Here is an 11403-nt window from a genome sequence, read left to right on the forward strand (position 1 = left end):
CATACGCTTCGAGTAATCGAATTATTTTATCCATATTTCTCAATCATGATAAAACCCTATGTATCAACTCATATTCATCATAACAACATTCTTATTGTTAGCCATGACGACCTCGATCAACCGAAATTTCTTTAACGGGTAGGTACTGTGACGACCCGGAAATTTCTGACCAAATTTAAACTTAATCTTTAAATGATTTAATGCTTCCGACACGATAAGCAAAGTCTGGAATGTTGAATCTCAAAAATTTTGGAACTATATTCATGTAATCAATTACCCTCTGACTGTGCTCGACGATTCACAAACATTTATGTGTTTATAGATATGTATATATAATATATAGTTATATTAATTGAAAACATTAACAAAGTATTACATATTAATATCATAATTTATTAATTATATATATTTAATAGTTATCCATTTTAACAGGATACATATAGTATTATTTATGCATAGATATCACATATATATTCTCACTACTATATATATAATTACATTTTAAATATTAAGTTTTATTACGTAGATACATGTATTGATTATATATATATTGAAACACATAAACTCAAAGTATAATATTATATATTTAATACTTTGTTATCGTTGATAAATTATGTTCGGAATCATCGGGAATAGTCGAAGGGTAAATGAATATATGAAACATAGTTCAAAATTTTTGAGACTTCAATATTACAGACTTTGCTTATCGTGTCGGAAACATATAAAGATTAAGTTTAAATTTGGTCGGAAATTTCCGGGTCGTCACAACCATCACCTCCTAACTTGGAGAAGGTATAATCTCCTAACTCTCTTGTAGTTTGTAAGCATATTTCACAACTTGATCCTATTTGGGATCTGACTTTAATCGGTTAAAGGATAACATGTTTGTAATCGGTTTTACACGCTTCCGCAAAGTTTATTTCTTAAATGAGTTTTAGGTTTTCGAAACATGTTAAATCCCAACAGAACAAAGAACAAATTACTGCAACTCTCAAATCACAAACTTGAACACCCCCTTTAAAGCAGCAAATGGATATTAAATGGTACCTGCAATTTTGGAGGAACACATTTTTCTTCAGTTTTAAACTTGATGGGGGTCTCTTAACTAAATCTTGTACTTCATTGACTATATTTTTATTTAAACTCATTAACTTGGTATTTGAATTAGACGATGAACGATTTTCTTTACCTAAAATACCATAATCACCAACACAAAATTCAGGTTTTTTCAAATCAGCTACTTTCTTATCAACCAACCTATTAAAAAAATCTTCCAATTTCATTAGAGTAAGACAATCTAATCGAAGCACTTCGCAAAAGTGAATCCAACGGTTTTTGTTAGGGTAATTTGGATGACTCATATTTAACTTCATTAGGAGACACTAATGATACCGATTGTTGTGACGACCCGAAAATTTCCGACCAAATTTAAACTTAATCTTTAAATGATTTAATGCTTCCGACACGATAAGCAAAGTCTGGAATGTTGAGTCTCAAAAATTTTGGAACTATATTCATGTAATCAATTACCCTTTGACTGTGCTCGACGATTCACCAACATTTATGTGTTTATAGATATGTATATATAATATATAGTTATATTAATTGAAAACGTTAACAAAGTATTAAATGTATAATACTTTACATGAACGTAATTGTTTCAATATATTTATCTACGGAATTAAAAGATAATATCAAATGATTGAATTATCTGTTACATTGTGATATGATTACGGGTCTCTATTGTGAGGTCCACTGTGATTTAAGAAATCTTTCCTTTTTATCAATATTCGGAAAATGGTAAAGTGATTTATTTAATGTGAACTAGACAAGGGTTAGTGGAGATTACTGTATGATTTCAAATTCATGCTTTACAATATTTTCCTCGTGACTTTGTCAAGACAACTATTTTAGCTTTCATTTTATTTAATGTGAAAGTAAGAACGTGGAGTGTAAATAACTTAGATGTTGGACACCGACAAGTTAAGTAAATCGACATTTTACATTAAGATGATTTCATACGTTTATTTGACCTTTGGACTTTATTCAACGCTTCACCAACAAACTGTAATTTAAAATTTTGAAACCTACTATGAGTATATATAATTTTTTTACTTTTCTAAAACATTTTATGATATAACGATTTTCATTATTTTAACCTTTTAACAAAATAATTCTTAAACATATTTAGTTTTGGAAAATAAAATTATCATATTTATTTGATTTAGTTTCAAAAGTACTAAAACGTTTTCAGTTTAAAAAGAACTTTATTATTAAAACGTTTTATAAGACAAATTGTTTATGATTATAAAATTTGAAGAACTTAATTAAAAGCTTTGTATTATAAATTTACAAATATATTTCTATTGTTTTAAAAAGATAAAAGTATTACTAAATAATAATTTTGAAACAATTTTAAATATAATTAGTTTTGAAAAACTAAATATTATATTATTAAATAAATATTTCAAATTCATATTTCGAAATGAAAATATATATATTACAATATGATAAAATATAATATTAACTTTGTTAAAAAACGTTTTGATTTGAATTAATACTATTATATATATATATATATATATATATATATATATATATATGTATATATATATATATATGTATATATATGTATATATAACGAGACGACGATTTAATGAAGCATATGACCAAAACACTCAAGCGAATAAGTTATATTTCAGGTGATATAGTTTATCGATAATTTAAGTCTAATTAATTATAAATGTACTTGTCGCGTAACGTAGAGTACAAGTTTTCTCAGCATACAAAACGTCGTTCAAAAAATCGGAACTGGGACATTAGTCGAGTGACAACGTACAAGTCATTGGAATTAAGATTACAAGTTAACCTTGCACGTGAATATTATATAATATATATATAATTATATAAATAATATATATATATATATATATATATATATATATATATATATATATATGTATGTATGTATATTTATTAAAACTGCCGGCAGCCATGAATTATTGATGTGTGAGCTGGAGGGGGCTGCTCCGCAATCGCGGAGCTAACACCCAGACAAACCTCGCGACCGCGGAGGTGTCATTTGTCAAGAATAAGAGCACCATGTGATCGCATGGTTACAAAGCATAAACCCCATGCGATCGCATGGGGGGTGGTTGGCCAAAATTTCTATAAAGCTCGATCGTTCTCTGGCCAAATCCATTCATCCCCTCTATCTCTTAATCTCTCTGCTCTATATATTATTATTATTATTATTATTATTATTATTATTATTATTATTATTATTATTATTATTATTATTATTAAGATTAATATTATTATTAATCTTATAGTTAGGAGTATTATTATTACTAGTATCATACATAAAATACTACGACGAGGTTATGTCCGGGTGATTTCAAAACGGGTTTAAGCTATGGAATTATGGGTATAGCTATGGAGGTTATGGGTATGGTTAATGAGTTTTGTTCGTGAGGTCAACCTAGCGTTTATCATTTCCGTTGCGTCTACGTACTTTCCTGCAATATTGAATCACAATATTGATACGTGAGCATTCATATCTTATCTTTTATATCTTAATAGTGTATCCCTGACTAGTGCTCGAGTATATATGATTATGCATGCTTGTATGTTTAATTTCGTCATTAAATAGTTTATGATAAATCATGAATTTGATACATATGCTACTGAGATAAGGTATATGATATGCATGTCGTTGGAAATTTGGCGAAAAAGTAATAACTTTTCATTTAGAAATCGTGTGGTTTCGATGAACAGATTAAAAGATATGGTCAACTGAATTATCATTAATTTTAGTATTATTATTAAAACGGTTATTATAATTGTTATCATTTGATGTTATTACTAAAATTATCTTTATTACTAAAAATTAATATTTTTATCAAAACTATCATTTTATTATTTTTATCATTATTATTATTATTAAAAGTATCATTAATAATCATTTTTGTTAAAATTATCATTTTTAATAGAAATATCATTGTTATTATAAATTATCATTATTATTATCATTTTAGTATTATTAATATTAAAAATTATCAATTTGAATAGAATTATTATTTTTATATAAAATATTATTATTATTACAGTTAATATAAAAAAAAGCATCGTTATTATTAAAATTATCATGATTAGAATTATCATTTCATTAATATCATTATTAGTAAATATAAATATTGTTATTATTATTATTATTAGTAGAATAATAATAATACAACTTTTACTCATTATTATTATTATCAATATTATTTTATCAAATAAATATGTGATACAAAGACATTTTTACCACACGTAATATAATTACATTAATAAAACATACCACTATATTTTTATGATATTAAGTGAACTTTATAAATTTTATTACTTGAGATATATAAAAGTATATTTTTATCATATATAAATTTTAATATAAATTTTATTTATTAATAAATGACTTATATTATTTACTCTAATAAAAATCTGATAAATATATTTAAATATATAAAACATCTATATTTAAATTATATAATAAACATGTATAGATTTTGGAAGTCATTTTGGGTCAAGTTGACTTTTGTTGACTCTTGTATGTCGGTCTCGAGCATTAGGATTGTGATACACTGCGACTTGACCTAAATTGTTAGATAGATATTGATCAACATATATATATATATATATATATATATATATATATATATATATATATATATATATATATATATATATATATACACTTAATATAGGTTCGTGAATCCGAGGCCAACCCTGCACTTGTTCAGTGCCGTCATATGCATATTACTACGAAATACAGTATTGTGAGTTTCATTTGCTCCCTTTTTAATGCTTTTGCAATATATATTTTTGGGACTGAGAATACATGCGCTGCTTTTATAATTGTTTTACGAAATAGACACAAGTACTTAAAACTACATTCTATGGTTGAATTATTATACCGGATATCACCTATTTTAGCTTGGTAGCCTAAGAATTGATATTTATTATAATTGCCACCAATTGACCCGAATCCTAAAGATAGATCTATTGGGCCTAACAAACCCCATCCGGGTTACAGATGCTTTAGTACTTTGATTTATCATATCCGATGAGAGTCCCGGAATGATGGAAATATTCTAGATGCATTTTGTTAATGTCGGTTACCAGGTGTTCACCATATGAATGATTTTTATACACATGTTATGTGTATCATGTTTTGCACACGGGTTACGTGTGCGGTTAAAAATTTGAAATCTTGTGGTCTATTAAAATTATGGAAACGATTGATTATGACAAACTAATGAACTCACCAACCTTTTGGTTGACACTTTTAAGCATGTTTATTCTCAGGTATTAAAGAAATCTTCCGCTGTGCATTTGCTCGATTTAAAGATATTACTTAAAGTCATTCATGGCATATTTCTATAGACGTTGCATTCGAGTCGTTGAGTTCAAAAAGGATTATTATAAAGTAAATGGCAGATTAAGTCATTTATAGTTCGGTTATTTTGTGAAATGGTATGCATATTTGTCAACTATCATTGTAATAAAAGATTGTCTTTTGAAATCGAATGCAATGTTTGTAAATAAATCGTATCATATAGAGGTCAAAACCTCGCAATGGGACCAAATATTATTGTATTCGTTCATATGAATTTGGACGAGTCGTCTCAATTGTGATCCATCATGTTTGGATATAGTAGTTATTAATGACTGTTCTAATGAGTTATTATATGAATTGAGATTAATTTAGGATGACAAATAAACAGATTCTTGGTTCAAACCTTGTTGAAAGCTAACAATTTCTTCCTCTAAACGTACAACTTCTTCTTCTAAAACAGCAACTTCAGCTAGTAGCTCTAAAGTCTGTCAAATTTCACACAATTCAAAATCCATAATTCGTACCAAAGTTCAAACCTTTATAGTTGAATTATATTCCATTCATGTAATTTTCAGTTTCCAAATTAGGCATAAATTCATGATAAATTTCAATTTCCAATTTACTCCTCAATTAATGGTAAATTTCAATTTCTAATTAAGCCTAATAATTTAAATAATGCTGATCTAAGAGAAGGAGATTAAATTAAAAACCCATTGAGGTAGATAAGGAGGAAGATGAGGTAAAGTTCACAATCTTCTACTAAAAGCTCTTTCAAGTGCTCTATGTACATTCTCTTCTTGTTTGAGCTTCTTCTTCAACTTATCCACCTGTCATTAAATTCATCGTATAAAAAACGACAATCTATTTTTAAGGCAACATGAAGTACTATTAAGTTTATTAGAACAAAGATAAACCTTCGAGACATCAACGCCTGCTAATCTCTCTTCTAACTTCTCTGTATCATAATCAGTGGTGCTTAATTTGATTGACAAAATCTTTAGAGTTAGGCGGTGATAAATAACAATTGTGAACCAACTATTGAGTGCAAAACATACCTGCTCTTATCCATCTTCAATAGCTTTCTTAGATCCTTCGCCATCAAGAACAACTGCATTGTTTTTTGATTGTTGGAAATTATAAATGGCAAAATAACATTCACTAAATCAAATAAGTATGTTCAGAAACCCAATCTTGAACAAAATTATAGAATCTTAGCAATGAAATAACATTCAAAGAAAATTAATTACATAGACACAAACATGTATACAATTATAACATGTTGATCCGCAACTCACGAAAACTATTGATCAATTTACTTTTCTTCACGCAATGAACGGCTGAAGAGTTTTGTATCGACACAGGAGGCTAGGGTTGGTTAAATTGTAAAGACGAATATTAGTGTCTAATTAAAAAAGGAAGAGTAAAAAATGACGGATGTAATTTTTTTTTTGGATTTTATACTCCGTATTTTATTAAAGAGTTAATAATTAATATTTTAGAATTTTAATAGAAACTATAGATATAGATAGATAGAAAGAATAGAAGAGAGATAGATATAGATAGATAGATAAAGTTTATTTAAAAAATAAAAAATAAAACTTACCATATTTTACTAAATACAAAAATAAAAATAAAAAGAGTGGGGTGTTATAATTCAGTAGGCTTATAACTACCTTTAGTGGCCTAGTTCTTGACTGTAGACTACTAATAAGTATATAGAGAGAATATGAGAGAATATGAGAGAATATATTTAGTGTGTGTTTTATAAACTCATAACACACATATTTATACTCAAAAAATCTACTATACAATATCTATAATAATAATAAAATTAACATCCAATTTAACTTTTATAACACTCCCCCTTGGATGACAATTTTATTAGAGAATAACTAGTACTGCCTCGTTAAAAACCTTGCTAAAGAAAACCCATTGGGATAAAACTTTAGCTAAGGGAAAAAGAGTGCAGCATAGAGTTGACTCCCCCTCAAGTAGGCAACGCCTGAATTGTTACATCTTCTGAACATGCCTCATGCCAATATTATGAATGTGTGTTCGGAAAATAGCAGTTGGAAGTGCTTTGGTGAAAAGGTCAGCAGAGTTTTTACTTGACTGAACATATCTCATTTCAATCTGGTTGTCCTTAATGAGATTTTGAGTGTATGAGAAGAATCTAGGAGGTATGTGTTTTGTTCGGTCACTTTTGATATACCCTTCTTTCATCTGTGTTATGCAAGCTACATTATCTTCATAGATAGTTGTTGGACTTTTATCGCGTTCTAGTCCACAAGAATCAGTAATGAGTTGTGTCATTGATCTCAACCAAAAACATTCCCGAGTAGCTTCATGTAATGCAATCACTTCGGCATGATTTGATGATGTTGCAACAAGTGTTTGTTTTTTAGAACGCCATGATATTGCGGTACCTCCATTTAGGAATACATATCCATTTTGAGATTTAGCTTTATGTGGATCAGATAAATAACCTGCATCTGCATAACCAACCAAATCTTGTTTCGACTCGTTGGAATAAAATAATCCTAAATCAGTAGTTCCTCGAAGGTATCGAAATATGTGTTTGATCTCATTCCAGTGTCTTTTGGTAGGAGCTGAGCTGAACCTTGCCAACAAATTAACTGCAAAAGAAATGTCAGATCTTGTACAATTTGTAAGATACATAAGAGCTCCAATTGCACTAAGATATGGTACTTCTGATCCTAGGATATCTTCATGATCTTCACAGGGAAGAAATGGATCAGTGTCAACATTAAGTGATCTAACAACCATAGGAGTACTTAATGGTTTTGCCTTGGCCATATTAAAACGTTTTAAAATCTTTTCAGTATATGTTGTTTGATGTACAAGTAAACCATTAGGCATATGTTCAATTTGTAAACCAAGGCAATACTTGGTTTTTCTGAGATCTTTCATTTCAAATTCTTTCTTTAGAAGTTGAATGGCTTCATGGATCTCTTTTTTTTGTACCTATGATATTAAGACCATTGACATAAATAACTACGATATATATCTGGTCATTGTTTTCATAATTAAAACACATGTGCAAATAAGTTTATATGTATACACTTTTCTTATCAAGTAATCACTTAATCCGTTATACTATTGTATCAACCCATATAAAAATCTTTGTGATTCAATGGAATACATTTCTTTAGGTTTTGCGTTAGATGTTTCTGATACCTTAAACCCTTCAGGTATATTCATATATATCACTATCAAGTGATCCATATAGATAAGTAGTAACAACATCCATGAGATGCATTTAAGTAACTACCAGGTTGATTAAGTATCTAATAAGTAATTGTATCCATTACATAAGGATAAGTTTTCCTCATAATTCATTTCTGGTCTTTGTGGGAAACCTTGAGTTACAAGTCTAGTTTTGCCTTGTATCTTCATTTGCACATTTCTTTTTCGGATAAAAATTCATTTATATCCCATACGTTTCACATCTTTAAAAGTGATAACGATTGATCCGAAAACTTTTCTTTTATTGAGTGATTCTAATTCAGCTCGTATTGCTCCTTTCTGTTGAGCTCAATCATGTCTATTTTGATATTCAATGACAGATTTTGGTTCCAGATCATCATCTTTATTCATGATGTCATTGTAACATTATATGAAAATATCTCATCAAGATTTTTCATTTCATTTCAGTTTCATAATATTGCATAATTTATTGCAATTTATGTATTTACATTTATCAATATCCTCTGCAGAAGGAGTATTGATTTGTGGTTCTTGTTGAACACTTTCTTTTACCTCATTATCAGCTGATTTTCTTTTTCGAGGATTTTTATCTTTGGAACCAATTGGTCTCCCACGTTTTTGCCGTAGCAAAGACTCATGAGTGACATTATTGCCAGCTTTTGTAATTTCAATTCTAGCTGAAGCATTTACTGCTGGTATATATGATTTAGTCACTTATTTTTTGTATCTTTAAATGCATAAAGTAATTAATTTGCAAGTTCTTGCATATCCATTATATTTGAACTTTCTTTTCGCATTCTTTTGTGCGATGATCAATATTCCTTAATTGATGTTCACACCATGAAACATCATTTTATTTATATTTCATTTCTCCCCCTAATATAGGGAACAATGTTTCATTAAAGTGACAATCGACAAAACTTGCTGTAAAAACATCACCCATCATGGGTTCAATATATCTTATGATTGAAGATGTTTCATATCTAACATATATTTCAATCCTTCTTTGAGGAACCATTTGTTGTGGTTGTTCAATTAAAAATACACTGCACAACTAAATGTTCTAAGATGGAAAATATTTGGTCTCCACCAAAATTAAGTTGGTAATGGAGAATATTTATAACTTGCACTTGATTTAATGCGAATTAATGTCACATCATGTAAATTTACATGTCCCCATATAAATATTGAGAGTTTTGTACTCATTTCTAATTGTCTAGTTATTAGCTGTAAGCGTTTATCTATTGATTCAGTTAAACCAATTTTGTGTATGCACATGAGCAACTGGATGTTCAACAACAATCCTTGTAGACATATAATAATCATTAAAAGCTTGAGATGTTAACTCACCAGCATTATCAAGTCTCATCCTTTTAATGGTGTAATCAGAATAATGTGTTCTTAATTTAATAATTTGTGCAAGAAACTTTGCAAATGCCATATTATGGCTTGATAACACACAAACATGAGACCATGCGTTAGATGCGTCTATTAGAAAAATGGTCCACATGATGGATGAATTGGTCCATATATATACCCTTGAATTCTTTCAAGAAACATTGGTGATTATTTCTCAATGTGCTTTTCATTAATCGCCATATGTGATTTTCATTAATCACCATATGTGTTTTTCGTTAATCACTATATGTACTTTTCATTAATCACTATATGTGCTTTTCATTAATCACCATATGTGATTTTCATTAATCACCATATGTGCTTTTCATCATATATCATTTTCACCATATGCGCTTTTAATCATATGTGCTGCGCTTTTCGTCATATGCACTTTTCATTATATGCGCTTTTAATTATATGCGATGCGCTTTTCATCATATGCGCTTTTTATCATATGCGCTTTTAATCATATGCGCTGCGCTTTTCATCATATGCGCTTTTTATCATATGCGCTTTTAATCCTATGCGCTTTTCGGTGCTACATAGATATTTCTCATTTTCGATTATCATTGACTGATAATCATATCCATTATGATATATATCAGAGAAACTTAATAAATTTCTCTTTGATTTGGGAGAAAACAAGACATTGTTTACCAAAAAATTCGTACCATTTGGTAATATGAAATTTTGCCTTTTTCGTTTCTTATATCAAGTTTGCAAGAGCTGATATAGTATTTATAATTCCTTCATTTGATTTAAATCAATGAAATATTTCTTTGATTTGATCATAGTGTGTATGTTACTACTATCTGCAATACATAGGTCTTTACCATTTAATTGATGTTGTATTTCTGCAGGATTCATACTAAAACTTCAAATAAGATATGCAAATAATGAGTTATATTTCAGCAAGATAATCAAATTATATTACCTGCAAACAAGTTATAATCTGAAGTACATAAAAGATAACACTTAATAAAACATATGCGTTATGGTCTAAAACCATTTATTTATGAGTGATACATAAAAAACTAGGCATCTTAGAAAATTCAAACCATTCAAGTCTCAAGGTAGCTCAGGGTTAATTTAATCAAGATTTGTCAACAGATTCACTCTCGTTTTCTTTTCTTTTGGGACTTATTTGTAGAGCTAAACAAGATGTTCATGTATTCAAGAAATACTAGACTGATGATCCACGTTACCAGATCATTAATAAGAATCTCCGGAATTCTTATAAGAGCGTCTACTAATATCTTTAATTTTATTCTTTCATGGATCACTGTTATTATTTTTTATTTTTTATTTTATTTTTTAATTTTATAATTTTTTTATTTTATTTTTTGATAATTAATATCGTATCTATCTTTGAGTATTTTTCATAATACACTTGGATTTTCGAT

This window comes from Rutidosis leptorrhynchoides, chromosome 1, assembly GCF_046630445.1.
Source record: "Rutidosis leptorrhynchoides isolate AG116_Rl617_1_P2 chromosome 1, CSIRO_AGI_Rlap_v1, whole genome shotgun sequence".
Taxonomy (NCBI): domain Eukaryota; kingdom Viridiplantae; phylum Streptophyta; class Magnoliopsida; order Asterales; family Asteraceae; genus Rutidosis; species Rutidosis leptorrhynchoides.